Here is a 25,557-nt window from a genome sequence, read left to right on the forward strand (position 1 = left end):
GCCATTTAATCGTTCTCATTTGCAATGCGTGGGGCTAGCCCTTCATCCTCAATGTTAATCAATGGTGATTTGGTGAACGTCATGCGCATGTGCAACGAGCATTCAGTGATGGCCTGAGGGGCTAGTTTTCCTTTGCCCCTGAGCCAATCAAAAACTTCAATTGTATTTGTGTCAAGCTGTTGACATGAGCATCGGGAGATACTGAGAGCAGAGTAACAGAGCATTGTGCAGCGAAACGGTGTAAAAATTCTTGCCAGAGTGGAGAATGAGCTCTCACATGAAGCAGTAGAAAAGCCCATGACCAGGGCAGACAAATACAGTTAATGAAGACCTGGAAATGCATCTTTGTATTCCTGCAAGAGTTTGCAAACAGCCGAACAGTCAGCATCAGTTGGAAGCTTTTTGGTCAGCATTGGTCTGGCAACAAGAATTTCACTATGCAGCTCACTTTTTGCAACCCCTGCAAGATTACAGAAAGGCTCAAGCAGCTGAATGTCAAGAAATTTGTTGGATTTTGGCATCAAACATGAGAGGGCTTGCATCAGCTCTAAATTATTTGTGGAAAACCTGTTTTCCATCTTTGATACAGCTGTATCAACAATGTTAACATCTGGAGCTGAATTGAACATTGCACCAATTTTGTGATTGGTTGTTATGGGGGTTGGGGCCAGGGTGGGCCAAGCTCCCGATTGGGTGGGCCAGGCCCCCCCTGCCCCTCTCCCTGCCCCTCATGTTTGTGTGGCATCATGTTCAGAGGTTGCAGTAGAAAAAAGTATTTATTCGTCACTCTCTGTATAATTTCTGTCATGATCTATTTTTATCAGTCATACTTGTTTTAATCTTATAAGTACTAGGGCATTGAGGGACGTACCATTATAATGGCACATAAATGACAGTAGATAGGCTTTTATGATAGATTTTTTGACTCCCCTTGTTTGAGTCTGGTGAAACCAATCAGTTCTAATGTCAATAGACCTGTCAATCAAACTCTGTGCTAAAACAAGGTTTTTAAACTTTGCTGGTCAAAGAGCATACACACATGCACAAGTTCACAGAACTTCATAGTCCCTGATGTGAACAAAGTGTAACATGAGAAGCACATCTGTGAAGCTCAGTTACCACAGTTACTCTACTAAGACAATGAACAATTCTGCTCTAAACGTGTCGTTTGCACTTATATTAAATGGATGCATAATTGGCTGAAATAATGCATTGTTTTTTTTGTGTTTTCTTTTGTTATTATGCAGTTTGTGCTTTATTATCATGCATTAACACACTGAAGTAATGATTGATGTATGCAGTTGAAATCAGATACCCTCTACTCCAAACACAAAAGAGATGCACAATACCAGGTGTAAATGATGATGGTGCCAGTTAATACAGACCAGGGAATAAACAGGGCACAAGCACAGCAGGAATATGAGGGACAAAGAGTGAAGTCAAACTGATGCACTAGGTTAAAAATGTTTATTGTTTCTTTTTTATCTGTCAAAATGAATTTGGAATTATTTGTCATTGTTTCAAAGATCAGTCAAGTAATTGATTAAGTGATTGTTTGTGCCCCACACTAAATAATGACCCTGAGACACCACTGCACCTACCGAATAGTTCGCTGAGGTATTGCTCTCTTCAGACAGAGTTTCAGAAATGGAGAACAGGTGACAGACATTCCTGCCTACTCTATCTCTCTGTTTGATTGAATACTCCACTTAAAAAAAATAAAATAAATTCATTTATTCTTGTACTACAAACTCTCCAGACATGTTAAATAATTTCTGTTCTCTGGTTTATGTGCAGCTGTGTTTTGTTAGTGTCACTGTGGCGGACCTGTTTTTAGATAAACAAAACGTGTTTTCGCTTGAACGCTCCATTTCGCCAGTGTGCTGCATGAACTACTGGTCTCGTGTAGTCTTATGAACGTGCAGAGTAGAGCAACGGTCAGTCAACAGTTTCAATAAATGATACATTAGATTTCGGTTTGTTTTGCACCAAACCTTATCATATGTTTTCATTACAAGCATGAGTCTCATGGAATAATTTATTAGACTTCTGAATTATATTTTGTGTTCTTTTGAAGCTTGAAGAGGTGGTCCCCATAAACTGCCATTGTATGACATCACTGAGCACAATATTGTTTCACAATTTCTCCCATTGTGTTAAGAAGAAAAAAAAAAGAAAGTAAAATGGGGTTATGACAACACAGGGACATTGTTCCTTGTTAGTTCATGTTAACTAACATTGTTAACTAATGTTAACAAATGGAAGCTTATTGTAAAGTGTTACCGAAAATGTATTATTGTGGACATAGCCCAAGCTTCGCGTTGAGTCTAAGAACACCCCTTACCTGTGCTAAAATCACTGTACAACCACAACTTTTCAACTTTTTGCCCTTTTTATTGCTTTTATATTTAATTATTTACTAGTTTATGGCTTGATTTAAGAAAATTCAATGTGGGGTTCACTTGTTTTGAATCCGTCTTGATTTCTTTTTGCATAATACTTGATGCATAATTTCTTCCTGTAATAAAATAACTGTATGCTGTAGGATGATCGGCTATGATCCATCTATTGAGCAAAGCCTCATGTCTTTGATTTTAGCCAACACTTCCATTCAAAATCACAAAATGTCTGTACAGCAACGGCAAAAGAGGTCATTGGCAGAGGTCAGAGCTTAACTCATTATAAATTAGGTGAATATCAATGATCAACCCATCACCTTTAGAATGAAACCTTCTTATGCCCTCCAATCTGAATCTGGCCCCCTCACCTGTACGTCTGCCCTTACGTGAACTGGAAAATTAATGGATACTTTACAAACGTCATTCTTTATTCAGTGCTGCTTCACCCATGGCACACTTGTCCTTTGCTGCTTTTCAGCCTAATTAGTTCATTAACAAAGGAATGACTTAAATAGAGACTCCAGTAACTAGTCTAGTGCTGAAATTAACACTAAAAGCTTTGCCATTTGTGGATGACTGTTAGTGCTTCTTATTAATGCTTGTGGTGCATTGCTCTTGATGACCTTGAGAGAGTCAGAGGAAGGATGTGTATGAGATGCTCATTTTCTCTTGCAAATAGTCTGAATATGATGCTTTTCAGTCACTCTGTTCACTGAGCTACATGCTGAATTATTGAAGACTTTTATAATTAAATAAGATGGTAAATAAGATGAAATTATCAGTCTGAAAAACTCTCTGCTTGCTTAATGTAATTGATGATTCCAAATAATTCTGAAAAGATAATGAGTCTCTTTCACAAATAATTGCATAACAGTTGTCTTATGAGCAGAGATGCACATTTTCTGCCAGTCTCACAACTGGTGTTCCACACAACCCCACCGATACAGCCTTTCGTCATTCCCTGCAAATGTATGCTCTCTGTAGAAGTGCTCTTGTCTATATAAAAATATCTTTTTTTAAGGTCTAGACTAGTGTTGTGTGTAATCTAATTACTAAGTAATTAATTAATGTAATCTAATTATATTTTAATATAAAAAGTAATGTAATGCACTACATTTAAAATGTTTGTAAATGGATTATAATTACTGACTTTCAAGATAGTTATTTACTTTTAAGTATATTACTTGGGTTACACATTTATCAAATAATATTATGTAGAGTACATTTAAGACATGAATTGCATTAATATGTACTGTACATCTATTTGCATCAATGAGCAAGGAGGAGATAGAGATCTTTAGAATTTGTTGAGCAAAAAAACTAAAGCTTTTTTGTGAAGCATTTTAGACAGTAACTTAAAAGTAATTATTACTGTGAATATGATGAAGTAATCAGTAAAGTCACTAATCGATTACTATTTTAGAAAAGTTTTTTAGTAACTTACCCAGCCTAGAATCCACATGATGCCACAATCGAGTCAAACTGATCTCACAGTGAAATCAGAAACAGTAAGTTGACTTTTCTTTAGCTAAACTCAGTCTCTGCTTTCCGGAATGCAAAACACTGCCCCCAGTGGCCAAAGCAGTAAATGTTTTTGGGCGTGTTGTAAAGTGAGTTGTTTTCAGCTGTACAGGCTGCAATACAGTGAAGAGGAAGGCATATTTAATAAACTGTACGCCACAACCCAAAGCCCAAGCCTAATCTTAACCAGAGTATGTGAGTGGAGCGAAGTGGAAGCGGAGCGTGGTGTGACCTGATTTTGCCTGGAGCAAGGAGTGTTTTTTTGTTTTTTTTTTTCTTTTGAAAATCAGAGCTTTGTTATTTTCCCTCACTCCAAGAGTGCTCCACAACACTCCATCACAAACACAATGCCTGTTAATGGCCCACGGGCATGAAAGAAAAATTGAATTTCTGATATTATCAGAAAGTGATCTAATGTATCATCAGTAAACTGTAAAAAAAAAAAAACCAGACTGTAAAAATGCTACAGTAAAAAAACAAAAAAAAAAAAAAAACTTAGTGGTTAGAGTAGTTACCGTAAAATATACGTAAAACATTTTTAATATATCTAAAAGGACAATACATACAGTTTTACTGTAAAAAAAAAAAAAAAAATATATGATTTTCCCATATAATTAATTGTTAAAATTTACATTGTTTAATAAGAGACTACATGTACTTTTTACAGAAAATTATTGTTAAAATTACGGTACAGTAATCGGGCATTACAGGAATTCCCTGCGTGACCCATTGCATTTCATTATATTTTATGGGAATAGTTATGTTTCTTCTTATTTTTAATATCTGTTATGTACTTTAGGGTGTTCTGTGTTATATTTAATATAGTTTAGTTAATGTTTACTGCATTATTTTAATTTCACATGTGTTACCCTGATGGTTTTAAGTGTTTGTATGAGTGACACTGAGCACTGTCTCTACATGTTTATTGGTCATTGCTCTAGGAAGGGCCACTATTGATGAATTTCGTGTCATCATGTGCCCTTCTGTAATTACTACTGTGATTAACAATACATTATAAAGTGAAAAGCAGGTTTTTACAGTTTCAGAAGGTTAATATTTTAAGTTTATCATTTAATAATTTAAACGGCGGTACTGCACCGTAAAATAAACAAGTTTTAAACTGCAAAATTTACAGGTTGTTCTGTAAAGTTGTTTACAATTTTATTGTACTTTTTACATAATTATGCTGGCAACCACAGCTGCCAATTTTGTATTTTTTAATTATTATTTTTTACAGTATACCGAGTAGCGGTACTTGATTATATTGGACCTGCGAGAGGGATACTTTCACTTTCACTCTCTGTATTCTGTGTTCGCTCCCTATTGAGTAAAGCTTGCATTCTTCTACCTGCAAGTGTCTCGGCTCCTTATTTTTACCTCAACTGGTGTATATTGAAAATTAAAGACGGCAAAGGAGAACGTGATTAGGGAGGTTATTATTTCCACAGAGGTTATTTTTCTCCATTAACAACATCTGGAGTTTTGTGTTTCTTGCCACAGTGGCTTTTGGCTTGTTCACATGGGTCCTAAAAACAAATAATATATGTATGTTTATATAAAAACAAATAATATATGTATGTATATAAATATATATGTATATAAACCTCTGGAATGTGATCAAGAGGAAGATGGATGGCCATAAGCCATCAAACAAAGCCGAGCTGCTTTAATTTTTGTGCCAGCAGTGGCATAAAATCACCCAACAGCAATGTGAAAGACTGGTAGAGAACATGCCATGACGCGTGAAAGCTGTGATTGATAATCAGGGTTATTCCACCAAATACTGATTCCTGAACTCTTCCTAAGTTAAAACATTAGTATTGTGTTGTTTAAAAATGAATATGAACTTGTTTTCTTTGCATTATTCAATGTATGAAAACACTGCATCTTTTTTGTTACTTTGATCAGTTTTCCGCAAATAAATGCTCTAAATTACAATATTTTTATTTGGAAATTGGGAGGAATTTTGTCAGTACTTTATAGAATAAAACAAACATTTTCATTTTACACAAACGCATACCTATAAGTAGTAAATCCAGAGAAACTGATAATTTTACAGTGGTCTCCTAATTTTTTCCAGAACTGAGTACACGGATGTATGTGTGTGTGTATATATATATATATATATATATAAAGGTCTCATTGTTTTATGAAACTGCACAATGAAGACTTTAAGACATTACAGACAATACAGTATAATTTTCTGTAAAGCTGCTTTGAAACTATTTGTGTTGTGAAAAGTACTATGCAAAAAACAATTACCTGATGCATCCAGAAAAAAAACGACAATATCTGTTCACATGTGGAAAGAAAATCTAAAGGTCAGTAATACATATCTCTCTCTCCCCTGTTAGATATTTTGAATAATCATATTGTCATTCTAATAATGCATCACCATGTCAACTGTTTTATGTAATTTAAATTTTACAACCTGGAACTTATCAATTTGTTAAAATTGCATAGTTTGACAAAATGTATTGCTATCTAAAATTTATTTTAGTGCCGTAATTTATGCAATATACATGTGCAGATGAAGAAGCTCAACAAATGCGATCTGAGGTAGAGAGTGGTAGATTTTAAATATTTATAGATTTAAAAGATTCAAAAGCTAGTATTTGTGAAAGTGAACTCAGCATTGGACATATAGCTTTAAAAGTCTTGATAAAAAAAGTTCTACATCTAATTTTAGCGCTAAACAACACAAGTTCTTGCATGAACATGTGAGTCCCTGTGAAAAAGCTTCTCTTATAGTGGTCATGAACATGCAACAGAAGTCTACTTAAATGTTGGCTTGTTTCTCACTAATAATTGTATGTCTCACAAGACATTTGTTAAAACTGACAGTGGTTGTCCTTTTGAAGTGCTTTGTGACTGTTTGAGGATATTAAATGTTGGATGGCAAATAATGTTTTGCAATTAAATGAAAGTAAAACTGAAATTTTGATTTTAGGCCACCCCAGGCCTCCATCTGCCTTGCAATTGGGTCCTTTTTCCTCTAGTGATCAATCACAAGTAAGAAATCTTGGGGTTATTTTTGATTCATCATTAAATTTTGATAAACAAATTAGTGCAGTGGTAAAGGGAAGTTTCTTTCATCTAAGATCTGTTGCTAAATTTAAACTTTTTCTTTCTCCAAAAGATCTGGAGACTGCAATCCATGCTCATATTACATCATTACAACAGCCTGCCCTTTCACATGAGGTCTGCTCCTTCACTAGCTATTTTTAAATCTGTTCTTAAATCTTATCTGTATTCTCTATCTTTTGATAATTCTTAGCTTAAGTGTTTTATGGTTTAGTTACACAGACTGTATTCTGTTTATTGTGCTGTATATTTGGTATGCCGCATGTTGTTTATTAATGTGTTCACTTGCGAATTTGCACCTGGATTTTTTTTTTTAAATATGTTTTAGATTTTACTGTACAGCAATTTGGTGCAACTCTGTTGCTTTTAAATGTGCTAGAAATAAATCTTGACTTTTATGATATATTTGGGAAATTTTTTAAGCTTGAAAGTGAGTCACTATCAACTGGCATTGTGCTGAAAAGATGGACCAGATATTCCTTAAAGGGCATTAAATGCTCTTTTTTATTGTTTCATTATCTTCCCTGAGGTCCACTGATAATGTTAGTAAAGTTTCTTTTTTCACCAAAATATATGATAATTTTCCTCCCTGTCTCTGACAATCTTTCTGAAAAGTTAGATGTTTGCCTCAGCTCCTCCATTAATCTTCAATGTTAAACGCCCTCTGTTATGATTGGCTAAAAGTGTGCAACCCCTCAAATTCAGCCATTTTTGAAACTCAGTCGGAAGAGAATGAACAAGCACCAAAACATTAGAAATGTACATTTCACAGTTTACACATTACACACCTCCAACACATTGCATCTGAATATATTACACTATTCACCTCAAACACAACTGTTAACACTCACACCCTGTCTACACCGGATGCTATAATCAATAATGCTGTCTACCATGAAAGCATCTGTTGTGGCGCATCACTCCAACAGTAAACAAACAGGTGTCCCGTTCCATTTTGCACTGGCGCTACTACTGCCAACAACAAAAAGAAATGTTTCAGAAAGTTCGTGTCGACGCACCCGGTGTAGACAGCCTCAAGCTGTTGCATTGCATCAATGGACGCGTCCGGTGTAGACAGCGTGTCAGCATCATAAACAATCATGACATTTGAAATATGAATAAATGGAACTGTTTATTTTTTGATCAAGTCCAATAGGGTTTTAAACTGTCTCATATCCTTCAGTGACAATTACTTGGCAAAGACTCCTATTATGACTGCTTTAATCACAAGACGCACACATCCAGTTCATCATCCTGCACTGAGGTGCACATCACCGGAAACAAATCAAAACGGACAAAGACATCCATCTAGTGCATGTTTACATACACCAACAATTAAAAATAGCGCTCATAGGCGAAAGGACAGTTTGTTGAGCAGTTTAAACAACAAAACAACAGGAGCCGGGTGCCTGGGTAGCTCAGCAAGCAAAAATGCTGACTACCACCCCTAGAATCGTGAGTTCGAATCCAGGGAGTGCTGAGTGACTCCAGCCAGATTTCCAAAGCAACCAATTGGCCCGGTTGCTAGGGTGTGTAGAGTCACGTGGGTTACCTTCCTCATGGTCGCTATAAAGTGGTTCTCGCTCTCGGTGGGGAACGTGGTAAGTTGTGCGTGGATGCCACAGTAAATAGCGTGAGCCACCACACCCGCTAGGTCTCCGCACTAACGCGTTCAGCAAGCCACGTGACAAGATGCGTGGGCTGACTGTCTCAGAAGTGGAGGCAACTGAGATTCGTCCTCTGCCACCTGGATCGAGGAGAGTCACTGCGCAACCATGAGGAATCAGAGTGCAATGGGAATTAGGCATGCTAAATTGGGGAGAACCCCCCCCAAAAAGCAACAACAAAAAACAACAGGAGCCACAGCAGCTGATGAAACGTATCTACTCTTCAGAGTTGAAACTTGAGATGACATTAGTCAAAGGCGTCTGTGTAGTGAATGTTTGCATACAAAAATTATTCAAAATAGTCCGGATGCATCCCCTTTCCTGTTCAGGAGTAGTTAGGCCACAGACAGTAGGCCTTTTGTCCTTCTCTCTGTCTCTGTTTGTGAGCCAAGTGAGCACCAGTAGATGGGCCATGGGTGCGATGATTTTAAAATAGGTGTTGATGTTGTTGCTGTAGAGGCCGTCTTGAATTAATGAGTACCCCAAGTGATGTAGGGTTGTTGTGAAAGCAGAGAAAGGGGCATTTTGGAAGCTTGGTTTCAATAAATGCTTTTATTTCACTGGGGATTAAGTTTTGAGTTCTGTAATTTACAGTATTTTTTTTATATAGTAGAATGACCTCTTATATTTCAAAATATCAAGGAAAATGTGATTCCGCATTACATGACCCCTTTAAAATGTCTCTTTTTGTGTTCTGCATTAAAAAAATATTTCTTTAGTTATTAATTAATATTTAAATTAATTAATTGAATCTAACTCATTAAAACCTCATATGGGGCTCCAGTAAATGTAGTGCGCTACGTTTAGGAGCAAGTTTGGTTATTAGCAATAATTCATAATTATCAAAGATAATTATTAATTATTAAAATCAATAGAACATTGATGAGAATCAATGTTAGCTTTTTTAATCCTTTAAATCAACAATTATCAAAGATAATCGTTAATTGTTAACATCGATGAAACATTAATTAAAATTAACACTAGCTTATTGATCATTCAAATTCAACAATCATCAAAGATAATTATCAATTATCAAAAATCAACAGAATATTAATAAGGATTAACATTGACGGGGCACCACCCTGGAATCAGGGACTAATAACCAGATAGTATAACAGTCTCAATATTCGATTGTTTTCTTAGGAAAATCGACATCCGAAGAATATCGATTTTCGGGAAAAAAAACAATGAATGAAGGCTTGAATCCAAGCACTGACATCCCGTCAGCATGACACAGGCGTATGCAAAACAAACCAAAACACTTCTCTCTGTAATATAAACAAAGTTTATTTATGCAGTAATATCAATTAATAATTAGTACAATGCAGTCAATAAACTTCCGACTTACAACTACAGACTAAACAGTGATATGATTAGATATGGAAATCAAAATAATCCTATAACACATGAGGGTGTGTGTGTGTGGTTAGTACAAGAGAGAGAGAGAGAGAGAGAGAGAGAGAGAGAGAGAAAGAGAATAAGGTGACAGCCCTAAAGCCGATTTTGTGATCGTGGGAGAGAAAGCAGCTGTTAGTTTATCGCTCAGAGACGCGGTGGACGGCTCGTAAAAGTCCCGCGTTCTTTGACTCTTTAATGGATAAACTCAGTTTGCCGGTCTCACCCGCGATGGCGAAAATGCACAACAGTCCAATTTGGTTGGACCACAATACAGCAAAACAAATTTGTTATAATTAATACCCTGAGTATTAATAATGAGCGGACATGGCGGTCCGTAAACTGTACAAGCAAAAACCTTGAAACACAAGAATAACACACTATAATATTCTATCTCTGCCCAGATGTAAACCTCTTACTTGAATCGTATGAGGACGTAGAATGTGTGTTCATCCGTTCTTTAACTCCGACACGGTTCCTTGAGGCTCGGGTGATGACGGGATGGTGTTTCCTTGCTCTGTTGTCGGGCACGGCTGCTGATTCTCGGCGGGCTGGCGGAGAACTCAGAAATGTCGACTTGATTGAAGATGGAAGAGAAATCTTTAATCACTTCACTTCTGCAGGCAAACGGATGAAGATGTGGATTGCTTGGCGGTCTCCTTCGGATCCGTTAGAGTGTTCGGTTAAACACAGCATAATCTCAACTCGTCCAGCGAGATGGAGATTTTATGGCCACTGTTTCAAGTTGGACGTTACTTTCTTGTGCCACGAAGCTGCACCTGAGAGCGGCGATGAGCTGTGTCTACACATTGCAAGCAAAGTTGCTGGAAGCAAATCCCGGAAGCATTTCAGAGGTATTTCTACTCTTGATGATGTCATGGTTTGAGGGATGTTCTGTTGTGTGCCTCATCCAATAGGAGTTGAGAGTTTGATCCGTTAGTGAGCAAGGCTTCATGGGATTTATAGTCTGTTTTGGACTCCCTTTGTTTGATTTTGGTGCAATTTTTATCAGTAAGATTTACGACTTGGTATATGGGGGCTTGAGTTAGGTTTTTACGACTGTGTTAGGTCTGCCTTTGTCTTCTATCTGGATACATGAGGCCAAACAAAGGTGAGTAAATCAATGACTGAATTTTTGGGTGAACCATTCCATCAAAACCATTTGGTTTAATATCTTTAATATCTTATCAGATATTACATGTGAATAGGATGTACAGTCAATAAGTGTGAGAGTGAATACAAACATTCATAAACTGGGAAACTAATTGTGTTTGAGATCTGAAGTATGAAATATATTTTAAACTTTAAATGTTGATTTGTTTCTCCAAGGGAAATAGTCATTGTAATCAGTTGCCAACTGCTAATCAGTTATAGAGTCATTGTTCATCAAGACTCTCAGGTAGAGTGCTCCATTCATACTGACTAGTGTCAACTTGCTACAATAGAGTGCTGATGTCTTTAACTACGCTGTTATCTGTTTGCAAGTCATTGAGTGATTAACATGCATGAGGAGTGCCAAGCTGTCAGACTGAGCGGATAGTGAGCTGGAAACATTAAGGTATGCATAATTAGAGGAACGAGGGACCTGGCATGATGACAGGCCACAGCCTGGGCAAGAAGCTCAGAGAATTAAATCTTTGAACAGGGATGACAGAGACCTAGCATGTCGTGGCAGGGTATTAATATATGTACCTTTCCAGGGCAAGGATTTCACGCTTGAATATTCCACTCCTGGAAAGTGCAGTTAGAAGTTGTAAGCTTGATATGCCTCAACCTATGTAAATGTGCCATTGAGTAAACTCGAGGTTGCTATTCTTGTATATAGCTACAGGCACCACATCCTTTTAAAAAAAGATGAAGAAAACAATTACATCCAGGTTGATGTCATCCTGCAGACAAAAGACAGATGACAATTGCAAAGCAACATTCATGATTAGATGTCAATTCAGAAAACCAGAATTGTCTAGAAAAGGACATCCACTTGACAAAAAGAGCCCATCATCTTGCATGTCATGCAGTCTTGACCTGATCCAGATGGGTTTGTTTGAGTCCTCTAATCAACCTTAACTATATTGGGTCACACAAGGCCAGTCCGAAATCCCAACAGTTTAAGCTTCTGCTGGTGAAAGTTTAATTGGAAGGTAATGTCTCATCTGGCCTTATACCCCAGGAGTCCACAGGGAATTATCCCCAACAGAATGGCCTGATCTGGGATTGTCAGGAGAAAATCCCCACAAGAGCCACAGGCTGTCAGAAACCGACTTTAGCGTAACTGAACAGGCTAACACACAGCATTGATTGTGTGAGTCATAAAGAGCTGAGTGTTTTAACTGCTGATTACAAAGGTTCTATCTGTTGTACTGGTATGTGTGGTACATTTAGGTGATTTAGGATTAACCTTTTCTTTTCTTTTTTTAAGATGTCTACTTGAATGTGACGAGGAGGAGTGTGTGGCCGGGCCGTGACGACGCACACCCGGTGCTGAATTGTCGTAATCAGCTGGGTGGGGGATAAAGACGAGCCGGGAGCGCCAGTTCGTGAGAGAGAGGGGCACAAACAGAACAGAAGCAATTAATCACTTAAAAAATTGTGATATAAAAACATGAAAAAAGTATTTCAATGAAAAATAGAACAATTTAAATTTACTCTGTGATTATTAGATATACATTAATAAAGATTCAGTACAGTCAGAGTTTGACAGAAATGCAGACCTGTTACTGAAATGTATTTGGCTTAAAGCTTCTGAAGTTATCCAGCCAAGGATTGTGAGTGCTTTTCTCTTTTTAATGTCAATATTGTCATTTGATTAATATTAACGATAGGCTAATAAAAGCTGCAGCAAGTCTATTAGGCTGCATTTACACATTGCACAGATCGGATATTTTGAGAAGATTTTTGTCCTGTCTACATCATGTAATACATTAATGGCTTACATTAATATCACGTCAAGACAGTGCAGATTTTTGTCTCGTCTGTTAACACTCCCATAATACATTGCTTACACTGATATCGCATCAAGAAATGCATTTAAATGTTCACATGTGTAGCTGCATTCACCACGAGAAAGCATACGCATGTAAGACTTTTAGAAGCTTCTGGCTATAGGCAAACAGCATGCGGAATTGAGTCAGTACTCGGTACTGCCGGTACTTTTAACTGGTGGCTTTTAAAATACTAAACTGAGCAGAAATATTGTAGCACCCCAAGCCAGTACTGGCGGCACCCAGTTTGGGAACCACTGGTTTAGAAGGAAGGATGAAAACTGGGGTGTGCAGAAGTAAGAAAGTAGGAATAGGGGACAATTGTCACATGTGGTGAGGAGGTGGTATGTGGAAGAGGAAAAGGGGTGGGGAGGAATTATTTCTGCTGACTCAATCGGTCCTTATCAGAGGGTTTCTAGATAGGGATTGAGTGGGGGAGGGAAACCATGACAAGCTAGGCATTGGAGGGGCAGCTGACGCAGTCTCGCTGCTGCCTTTCACGTCGCTCTCCTACTTAATCTGTTTGAGGATTCGTTTAAGGATGGACACTAGTCGGGTGGTGGGCAGAAACTGATAGCTTACCTTTTTTAAAAGAGAAGAGGCCTTGGACGTAGGGTAGGTCTGCTCATGGGGGAGGGGGTGTATTGAACCCTGGTTGCATGGTATATCCCAAAGGGAAAGGAGGAATGTCTTGATGGGAATGCAAGATCAAGAGGCAGTCAAAAGGATCTGGTGTCCAGCTATGGGGAGGTGGCAGGGAGACATCCCTGACCTCTGCCCCATCACCAGGAGATGTTCCGGGATTAATGGGGCGAAACATCCGTGATAGGTGAGTCCCGTCTGATGACCCTGTAGCTTGATGACTGAAGGCACTGGCGGAGATGCAGCAGGCAGTAATGTCCAGCAGGTTAAGACATTTAACAGTGCATCTGATTGCAAAAAAAAGCCTCCACATTCATGAGAGATTATGAGATTAGGGTGATATTTTCTCTTGCAACAAGCTGAACTCTTTGGCCTTGTTTCCTATCTGACTCTGTTCAATTTAGTTTTTTTGTTGTCTGAAGAGGGAAAAAAAAAACATAACATTTTCACAAGCTTGATCCAAACCAACTTCGTAGATGGCTTAAAAGTTGGAATAAAATCAGATGTTTGTTAATGCATCTCCGTCTAAACAGACAGATCAGATTTCATGTGTTTTTTGTCATTTGGCATCATTCCAGAGATGCCAAATGACAACCACAGAGCATGTTTCACACTGTTGTCTGCGAAAAATGTGTTCAGATTTGCTGCTTTTATGAAAAACACAATCAATGATGAAACATCCATTGCTGAAGTTTCACGCAGTATGTTACTGTAAGTTTGTTGACAACCAATGTGGACCAGTGGTGTGTGGTGAACTCTTGAAATGAGGAGGTAGAGTGCCATCTCAGGGTTCATATTTTAAATGCAACAGCATATTAACAAAATAACAAAATACTAAAAATGGCTGTTGTCCTATATGCAGCACATATTTTCCTTAAATCATAGTTTATCATATACAACCCCAATTCCGAAAAAGTTGGGACAGTATGAAAAATGCTAATAAAAACAAAAAGGAGTGATCTGTTAATTATATTCACCCTGTGCTATATTGAAACATTTTATGATGTTTTACCTTGTGAATTTCATTGTTTTTTTATGTACAGTCATTTCAAATCAGATGATTGCAACATGCTCCATAAAAGTTGAGACAGGGGCAATTTAAGACTAATAACAACTTGACGAGTTAAAATAACAAGGCAATGTGAAACAGGAGATGTTAAACAGGTGAGTCAGTCGTGTCATAGTTAGGGTTGGGAGGGTTACTTTTGAAATGTATTTCATTTCAGATTACAGAATACATGCTGTAAAATGTAATTTGTAATGTATTCCGTTAGATTACTCAAGGTCAGTAACATAATCTAAATACTTTGGATTACTTCTTCAGCACGGTAGATTTTTTCAATTGTTTTGACTATAAAAACTCTGCCAGTACAGTAAGACAAAATACATATGTTCAAAATACATTCTCTGAAAAACCTAAATATCTTATGCAGTGTTGTTTCTAAAACAAGATAAATCAAACTGATCTTGTTTTAAGGCTTTTTAGATATTTTTACAGGAAAACAATTACAAATATTATAAAGAATATAATTTATGCGCTATATCAAAGGTCTTACTAGAAAAAAAAAAGAAATTATGATCTAATGTTAATTTTCTTGATAAGAAAATTTGAACATGCCTGGTAACGTGCATGTAAAATGGCTAGAAATAGCATTTTAGCTTAGAGTAAACCTGACAATTTACACAAGGTTTATTTATATTTCTTCTGCTCCAAACTTACTTCTCTGTCTGCACGTATGAATGTAACACATCATAAGAAAGTGTTTCACCACTGTTCAAACGCACTTTGGATCGCATCATTTATATGTATAAATGTTTTCCATCTGAAAGGACAAATATTAAATGAAACAAATGATAATAAAATGCAAAGTAATCTTTTCAGTAATCAAAATACTTTTTGAATTTAACTGTATTCTAATTACCAATTATTTAAATTGTAACTGTATTGGAATACAGTTACTTATATTTTGTATTTTAAATACATAATCCCATTACATGTATTCCGTTACTCCCCAACCCTGGTCATAGTATATAAGTTGCCTCCACAAACAGCCTAGACCTTCAAGAGCAAGAATCATTCGAGAATTGTCAATTTGCCAACAGATGCTTCAGCAAATAATCCAGCACTTTGAGAACAATGTTCCCCAAAGACAAATTGGAAGTATTTTGGGCATTTCACCCTCTACAGTGCACAATATAGTTAAAAGATTCATGGAATATGGTCAAATCTCGGTGCGTAAAGGGCAAGAAGAAAACCACTTCTGAATGTGTGTGATCTCTGATCCCTCAGATATAAAAACATCATTCATCTGTAATGGATATCATGAACATGGGCTTGGGATTACTTTAGTAAACTTTTGTTAGTCAACACCATTCGCCGCTGCATCTACAGATGCAAGTTAAGACTTTACTATGCAAAGCAAAAGCCCTACATCAACACTGTCCAGAAGCGCTGCTGACTTCTATGGGCTTGGTCTCATCTTAGATGGAAAGTAGAACAGTGGAACCATGTTTTTTGGTCCGATGAGCCCACATTTCAAATCGTTTTTGAAAAACACAGCCGTTGTGTTCTCTGGGCCAAAGAGGTAAAGGTCCATCCAAGCTGTTATCAACATCAGGTCCAAAAGCCAGTGTCTGTATGGGCCAGGGGTGTGTCAGTGCCCATGGCATTGGCAACTCGCACATCTGTGAGTGCACCATTAATGCAGACAGATATGTAACAATTTTGGAGCAGCATATACTGCCATCCAGCACCGTCTTTTCCAGGGACATCCTGAAATTTTCAGCAGGACAACTTCAAACTACATACTGGCCGAATAAGCAGAGAGTGCTAGAGGTGCTAGATTGGCCTGCCTGCAGTCCTGACCATCTCCAGTTGAGAATGTGTGGTGTATTATGAAGCACACAATATGGCAAAAAAGACCCTGTACAATTGTGCAGCTGAAGACCTGCATAATGGATGAATGGGGGAAAATTCCAATTTTAAACTTAACAAACTTGTGTCTTCAGTGCCTAAATGCTTAAGTGTTATTAGAAGAAATGTGGATGTTTTATAGTGGTAAACACTCATTGTCTCAACATTTTTGGAGTGTTTTGCAATCATCTGATTTGAAAGAGAGAACACCAATCCAAGATGGCGCCAGTGTGTCTGTTGGCAGGCCGTCGTTTGGTGTTTGTGTTGCATGTTTTACCCATCGTCGTCCTGTTTCAGTGTTTGTCTGTGCATCAAGGTACCTCACTTCACGTCTATGATTTCCTTCTCAGCCTTCGAAACTCTGCTGTGGATGTATCTATTTGGAAGTGGAGGGGGCAAGAGTCATCTGATTCCCCATTCATTGCACATTTACCGGCGGACATCTGTTGCTTCCTGGACTGCTCACTTCATCAAAGGAAACACAATAAGAGATGGGGCAAGCGAGGTGGTGTGACGGTGAGACTGAGAAGGGCTCTTGGCATTCCCGCTGAACCTCCTGGGTTCTCTGCTGTGGGGGCATATGTTTCCGATCTTCCATTTCAGCACCCATCTTCACTGCGCTACATCGAAATAAGGTATTCATCATACCTTGTTTCTGTTTTCTTTATATATGCTTCCGTTAGGTTCTATCTGTCAAAAATACAACATTGCATACCACTGTTATGCTGATGACACTCAGCTTTATCTCCCTTTGAAGCCATGTGATAATTCTACTTTAAATTCTCTGTTTGACTGTCTTGAGGATATTAAAAGATCGATGGCTGTTAACTTTCTCCAGCTCAAGGAATCAAAATCTGAAGAAGTTGTGTTTACATCAATATCAAACCACCTAGACCGGGAGGTCACGTGACACCATGCAAGGAGCAGACGTGTGAGCGACGAGCTCTGCACACTTTGCTGAATTTTCGATTATGTTCATATTATAATCTGGTGAAATTTGATACACCCAGTTACACAATTGCCCTTTGTTGCAAAACATGGCAAAGAAGTCAAAATCCTCGGACTCTGGAGACATTAAAAGACCCTTACGTGTTCAGGATGAAAGCCCCGACAGGCCTACAGACCGGGGACTGGATTTGTATGGCGCGGCGGGAGAAGGAATCCAGCGTCAGTTGTCCAACATGTCGGTGATGTTGACGAAGATTCTTGCTGACTTGGAGGATCTCGCTGTAATACGTCGATCGATCATGGCGATGGAAAAAAATTCTCTGAGTTAGGTACAAGAGTGACTGATGTTGAAAAACGAATCGATTTTCTGGAATCTTCAGAGAGGGAATTAACCGCTAATCTGCCCGCGACCAAAGCTGATCTGGAACATCTCCTTGAAAAGCTTGAAGAGCTTGAAAATAGAAGCCACAGGAATAATGTTCGAATTGTTGGAATTCCTGAACATGAGGAGGGCAGAGATATGGTGAAATTCCTAGACGAGTTTTTCCCAAGTCTGCTCAACATAGGCCACAAGCTGCAAATCGAGCGTGCTCACAGAGTGCCGGCTCGGAGATCTGCTGAGGGAGATAGGCCCAGATCGATTCTGGCCAGATTTCTGAGATCGTCCGATAAATATCTTGTGTTGTGCCAGGCGAGGAGCAAAGGGAAGCTTTCTTGGAAGAACCATAATATTTTCTTGTTCCCGGACTTTGCAAGTTCGACAAGAGAGAAATGCGATCGGTTCAAGGAATGTAAGAAACTCTTACATCAGAAAAAGATCTTGTTTGCTCTAATGTTTCCTGCCAAACTGAGAACAGAAACGAGGGTCGGTCGCAAAGTATTTACATGTCCAAATCTGCCAATGTCTTTTATAGAATCAATGACTGAGTAAACCATTGGATGTTTCTCATGTGAGTGGGCCTGACTCGCTGTACCTAACTCTTGAGGAAGCTGGGCGACATTTTGGGTTTTTTGCATTGGCTCCGCCTAGCGGCTGGAGCTTGTTTTGTGAATAACACTTTTCCTTAAAGAAACTTTTGCATTGATGAAAGATTACTTTTGCATTGAAGTTCCCGGACAGATTGAGAGTAGACACTATGGATAACCGCAAAATATCTACATGCTGCTCACACAAAGGATGTCTTTTATAAAGCTTATGGATTGTGTAAGTCATGGTATATACTTTTATGTGGCCTCCGAGTGAATTGACTGGATCATCCGGGGAACCGGGATACCGATTTTGTTTCTTTTTGTATTGGTTCTGCCTAGCGGCTGGAGCTTGTTCTATTGAATAACACTCCTTTGGAACAGCTGTGGATTAATCTGTTCGTTCTTCGTGCTTATTCCTCCTGCTGGCTTTAGTTTGTTTTGTTGAGTTTTTTTCACGAAACATTGGAATGATTGCGTCATCCGTTGAACTCATAACAGCCAGCTCACTGAACATTTGTTTGTCTGTCCGAGGAATCTGAATGGTTTTATATCAGCTGGAATTTGTTTTGTGGAAGATCACACCTTTGAGACAGTTCTGTAAATGAATCTACACATTCTTTGTGTTCATTCTTCCAATTGACTGTGTTTATTTTACTTAGTATTTTCTGTTATGTAATTTTGCCTCACAAATTTGTGAGGCAAAATTGAGCAATCCGATGGCAAAGCTGTCATAGGAGCTTGTGGGCGTTCATGGACCTTTTAAGTTTAGAGGGATTGTCGCCGGTTGGTGCTGTCGTGCGCGGGGTTAATGCGCATGTTTTTCTTTTTTCTGTTTGTTTTGTTCCGGGGGATGTTCGGGGGTTGATTGTTTCACTAATGGGGATTGTGGTCTGTATAATTTTGTTTTTGACAATTTATTTTTTCTACTATATCAAAATGTCAAATGTTAATACGAGTGTACTATCTCTCTCCACATGGAATGTAAATGGGTTGGGGCACCCCATAAAAAGAAGGAATGTTATTTATTTTCTTTAACGTAAGAAATATGATATAGTGTTTCTTCAAGAAACACATCTCTCCCCGCAGGAAGCTGAAAAATTTGGGAAGATATGGGGTGGACATGTTTTCTTTAGTACTGGCTCAAGTAAGAGCAAGGGAGTCATTATATTGCTAAATAAACATCTACAATTCAAATGTCTCAAACAGATTAAAGATAAATTAGGAAGAGTAATTATTGTGTTAGTTGAAATTCAAGGGCAAAGGTTGATTTTGGCTAATATTTACACACCTAACGCTGATGATCAGGGCTTTTTTATAAATCTTGAAGGGATGTTGCAAGCTGCTGGCACCCCTCATGATATAATTTTGGGAGGAGACTTTAATCTTTTGATGGACTCAGTCCTTGATCATAGTGAAGCAAAAGTGTGCAAGCCCCCTAGAGCAACAGTGACACTTCACAGGATGTGTAAAAATCTTGGTCTTACAGATATTTGGAGACTTTTGAACCCATCTGGTAGAGACTATACATTTTTTTCATCAGTCCATAAGATTTATTCTAGAATAGATTTTTTTTTATATCCAAATCCCTCATTTCATCTGTTGTTGATTGCTCAATTGGAAATATCTTAGTCTCAGATCATGCTCTGGTGAGTTTAGAGGTGATGCCACATATAGTGTTTATATGGAAACCAACTGGTCCTCAGTATCCTCTGTGGGCGTGGCTTGGGAGGCACTTAAGGCGGTTCTTAGGGGTTGGATCATACAGAATGCCTAATTTATTAAAAAATCCAAAGCACAAGAACTCGTGGAGTTGGAAAGAAATATTAAAAGTGCCGAGGCAGAGCTGAAGCGCTGTATGTCATCTGATGGTCTCAGAGAATTAACCCGATTGAAATATAGATATAATACTATTTTGTCACGGAAAGTGGAGTTTTGGTTATTCAGGGCAAGACAGTCATACTTTGAGTCGGGTGATAAAGCAGGAAAACTTCTGGCTAGATATATAAAGCAGAGAGAGTCTTTTTCTACCATTCCCTCAGTGAAATCTGCTTGTGGTGAAATATTTACCTTGGCTATTGATATTAATAATGCCTTTAAAGAGTTCTATCTTGATCTCTATGGTTCTACATCTTCATCCACTGATGAAGATATTAGGAACTTTGTGGAACCATTAGATCTCCCTAAACTGATGACTGAGCAAAAAAATTCTCTTGATTCTGAGATAAACTTGGAGGAGCTTGTTGAGGTAATGGCCGCTGAGTTTTTCAAATCTTATGCTACCGAACTGGCTCCACTTTTGTTAGAAGTTTATACTGATTCATTAAAGAATGGAAAGCTTCCGCCAACCATGACACAAGCCCGGATCAGTCTGATTCTAAAAAAGGACAAAGATCCAAGCGAGTGTAAAAGTTACCGCCCAATTTCCCTGATCCAGTTAGATGTAAAAATGTTGTCCAAAATTCTGGCTAATCGATTAAGTAAAGTTATGACATCACTTATACATATAGATCAGGTGGGGTTTATTTGAGACCGTAGTTCTTCTGATAATATTAGGCGTCTCATCAATATCATGTGGTCAATAGCGAATGATCAATCTCCGGTTGCTGCCATCTCTCTTGACGCCGAAAAGGCATTTGATATGGTAGAATGGGATTATCTTTTTAAGATATTGGAAAAGTATGGGTTTGGGAATACATTTATTGGTTGGATTAAGTTACTTTATAGACACCCTGTAGCAGCGGTGCAAACAAATGGGTTAATTTCATATTATTTTACTCTGGATAGGGGCACCCGACAGGGTTGCCCTCTTTCCCCATTATTGTTCTGTCTTGCCCTGGAACCATTAGTAGCCGCGATAAGAAAGGAGGATGATTTTCCAGGGGTGACGGCGGGAGGTGTAGCGCATAAGCTTCTGCTTTACGCAGATGATATTTTATTATTCGTCTTCGACCCCACTAGATCTATGCCTTGCCTCTACAGAATTATTAACTCCTTTTCCAAATTCTCAGGATACAAAGTCAGTTGGTCTAAATCCCAAGCTTTGGCTTTGACAGCGTACTGTCCAGTAACGGCTTTCCAGCTGGGTGCCTTCCAATGGCCCAAACAGGGAATTTTATTCTCAGCAAATATGTCTGATTTAGTCAGAGTTAATTTTGATCCATTAATAAAAAGGTTTTCGAATGATGTGGACAGATGGGCTTCATTACACTTATCGATGATTGGGAAGGTTAATGTTATTAAAATGAATTGCATTCCAAAATTTAACTACCTGCTACAATCTCTCCCTGTAGATGTCCCTCTCTCTTATTTCAAGCAATTTGATAGCATAGGGAAGTCCTTCATTTGGAATGGTAAATGTCCCAGGTTAAATTTCAGTAAATTACATAGGCCGATTGACAAAGGTGGGTTAGGCCTACCCAAGATTTTATTTTATTATTATGCATTCAGTCTTAGACATTTGGTTCATTGGTTGCTTCCACCTGAGAGAGCTTCTCCCTGGTTTTGTATTGAAAAGGAAGTTCTAGCCCCTATCTTGCCACTGCAAAGCCTTTTGATTAAACTAGCTGGAGAGGTTATGTCGCACCCTGTTATTTTGCATTTGCACTCGATATGGACAAAAGTGTCCAGAGGGTTTAATTCTGATATTTATTTAAATGTAGCCTCGAGCATATAGCTGAACCCTAAACTATGTATTAATAAGTTCCCTTTCTGTTGGTCACATTGGATTGTGAGGGGGGTTAATACACTTGGTGACCTGTATGAGGGTGGAGTATTGAGATCTTTTGAAAATTTGATTCAACATTTTGGGATTCCCAGATCTCAATTTTATAAGTATTTACAGCTGCGCCACCTGCTCTGCTCTGTTTTTGGGAGTAGCATACACCCCCCTAGAGCGGCAGATACTCTGGAAGTGGTGATTGCTGCTTTTGGGAAGGGTCATGAGGCATCAGTGTATTACTCCTTGTTAATTCAGAGTCTGGGGGACGGAGCTTTAAATTATCTTAAAAGATTTGGGAGAAAGATTTAAACTTGGTATTTGAGGAGGGAGTGTGGGCAAGGATTCTAAACAACATAAAGTCTGCATCTAGAGATGCAAGGGTTCGCCTTATGCAATTTAAGATTTTACATAGATTTTATTGGACCCCTTCTAGATTGTATAGGCTTGGTCTTAAGGACACACCCATCTGTTGGCGATGCCATACTGAAGATGGAGACACCATCCATGTTTTTTGGGGGTGCCTTAAGATCGTCATGGTTACTGGTGTAACCGCCGTTCCCTGATGGAGGGAACGAGACATTGGTGTCGATGAAGTGACACTAGGGGTCACTTTTGGGAGCCCGAGACACCTCTGGTCTTTGATAAAAGGCCAATGAAAATTGGCGAGTGGTAATTGCATGCCACTCCCCCAGACATACAGGTATAAAAAGAGCTGGTATGCAACCACTCATTCAGGTTTTACGTTGAGGAGCCGATATAAGGTCCAGCCATTTCAGCAGGTAGTTCAGCGTTGTGGCAGGAGGGACCAACGTCTCGTTCCCTCCATCAGGGAACGGAGGTTACACCAGTAAACATGACATTCCCTTTCTGTCACTCACTCGACGTTGGTGTCGATGTAGTGACACTAGGGGTCCCTATACAAAATGCCACAAGGCTGAACGGTGTTACGTGAACTGGCAGTGTGTGTTGGGCAGACTTGTTGTGTGCCTCATAGCCAGCACACCAGGTCGACACGTAACCTCCCCCAACACAGTTATGAGTGTCGAACGGCCCTTTTTGGGGACACGTCGACTACCCAAAGATAGAGACAGGCTTAACCCAGTCGTGGCCTCTTTTCCCCTTCTCTTTTTCCACTCCCTAAAAAAGAAGGGGGATTATCCGACTGGGCCGACAGGTCTAGTCAGGGGGTGTCCCTCCCAAGTGGAGGACACCGCTGAGACCACACCTCGCCCCAAGAGAGGGGGGGATATTTAAGTGGAAAATACGTCACATGGTCTTTCCAACCATGTGGGAGAGCCTTCAAGGTATATCCTGCCCAATGGGGGAGGAGTTACTACAAACATGGAGACTGGGGCAGGGGGGCTCTGCCCAAGGAAAACACAGTTTGCCAGCAGGGAAACGAACTAGTGGAAGATATAGATTGCATGGGGTTTAGCCTTACAGGGAACCGCCACATGCGGAGCACCTACCACAGAACAGGGCTCTTAGTTAGTGCTTGTACTGGGCCGGCAGTTAGTCTGTCCGAAAACTCGATTGCCACAGGGCACAGAGGAAGTCAACCAGGGAACAAATTTTTTGAACACTACTGGGAATTAACGGCACACATCTTCAGCTCAAAAGGAGGTGGAAGGCGCTATGTGCAAGCGATACACCCGGCCGGCTATCCCGGGCTTATCCGCTTGTGTTGCGTGCCACTACCTGGGACGAAACCGGTTCCACCCTGAGGTTGTAGAACCTTGCAAAGGTGTTGGGTGTTGCCCAGCCCACTGCTCTGCAAATGTCTGTTAGAGAGGCACCTCTGGCCAGGTCCCAAGAAGCCACTACACCACGGGTAGAATGGGCTCGTAGCCCTACCGGAGGTGGCATGTTTTGGGCGAGATATGCCATGGTTATGGCGTCAACGGGCCAGTGGGTGATCCTCTGCTTGGAGACAGTGCTTCCTTTCCGCTTTGCACCAAAGCAGACAAAGAGCTGCTCAGAGACTCTAAAGCTCTGCGTGCGATCCAAATAGATGCGTAAAGCGCACACCGGACACAGCAACGACAGGGCTGGGTCTGCCTCCTCCTGAGGCAGCGCTTGCAGGTTCACCACCTGGTCCCTAAAAGGGTTGGTGGGAACCTTGGGCACATAGCCCGGTCGGGGTCTCAGGATCACGTGAGAATAGCCCAGACCGAACTCCAGGCACGTTTCGCTGACAGAGAACGCTTGCAGGTCTCTTACCCTCTTGATGGAAGTGAGCGCAGTCAGGAGGGCAGTCTTCAAGGAGAGTGCCTTAAGCTCGGCTGACTGCAAAGGCTCAAAGGGGGCTCTCTGTAGAACCTGAAGAACTACGGAGAGATCCCATGAGGGAACGAGGCATGGTCTGGAGGGATTCAGCCTCCAGACACCTCTTAGGAACCTGATGATCAGGTCGTGCTTCCCTAAGGACTTACCGTCAACTGCGTCGTGGTGTGCTGCTATGGCAGCAATGTACACCTTCAAGGTGGAAGGGGACAGCCTCCCTTCCAGCCTCTCCTGCAGGAAGGAAGCACTGATCTGACTGCACATCTCTGGAGGTCTTCGTGTCGAGAAGAACACCACTTAGCGAATAGACAGGGATGTGAGTGGCTCGCAGCGACTTGAGCTGCTGCCGACTCCGGAGGAGGAGACGGCGGGCGAGTTGTGACATACAGCGAGAGTGCAGACCGCCTTGGCGGTTGACATATGCTACCGCTGCCGTGCTGTCCGTCCGAACTAGCACGTGCTTGCCCTGGATCAACGGCCGGAACCTCCGCAGGGCGAGCAGAATTGCCAGTAACTCGAGGCAGTTAATGTGCCAACGCAGTCGCGGACCCGTCCAGAGGCTGGTGGCTGCGTGCCCGTTGCAAACAGCACCCCAGCCCGTTTTGGAGGCGTCTGTCGTGACCACGACGTGCCTGGAGACCAGTTCTAGGGGAACACCTGCTCGTAGAAATGAGAGGTCGGTCCAGGGGCTGTAAAACCCTTTCTTCATCTCGGCTGGAGGGACAGGTTCTATCGCGCCCTTCCGTAGGAGGGTAGCGATCTCCGCGCGCAGGGTGACAGCGTTTTCACCCTTGACCAAGGTGAAGTGAATACCGCTGAACCTGGGCGGGCGCCTGGTGAGCTGAATCGTGTAGCCGAGTCTGACTGTCCGGACCAGCCACCGCGATGGATTGGAAAGCGCAAGCCATGCGTCCAAATTCCGCACGAGAGGGACCAAGGGGACAATGTCGTCGGACGTACCAGTAGGTGGGGTGGAGCGGCGGGGTGGAGCATGAGGTGCCACAGCACGTCGTGGCCGTGCTGAGTCTAGGGACAT

Source organism: Myxocyprinus asiaticus, chromosome 8, assembly GCF_019703515.2.
Source record: "Myxocyprinus asiaticus isolate MX2 ecotype Aquarium Trade chromosome 8, UBuf_Myxa_2, whole genome shotgun sequence".
Classification (NCBI taxonomy): Eukaryota; Metazoa; Chordata; class Actinopteri; order Cypriniformes; family Catostomidae; genus Myxocyprinus; species Myxocyprinus asiaticus.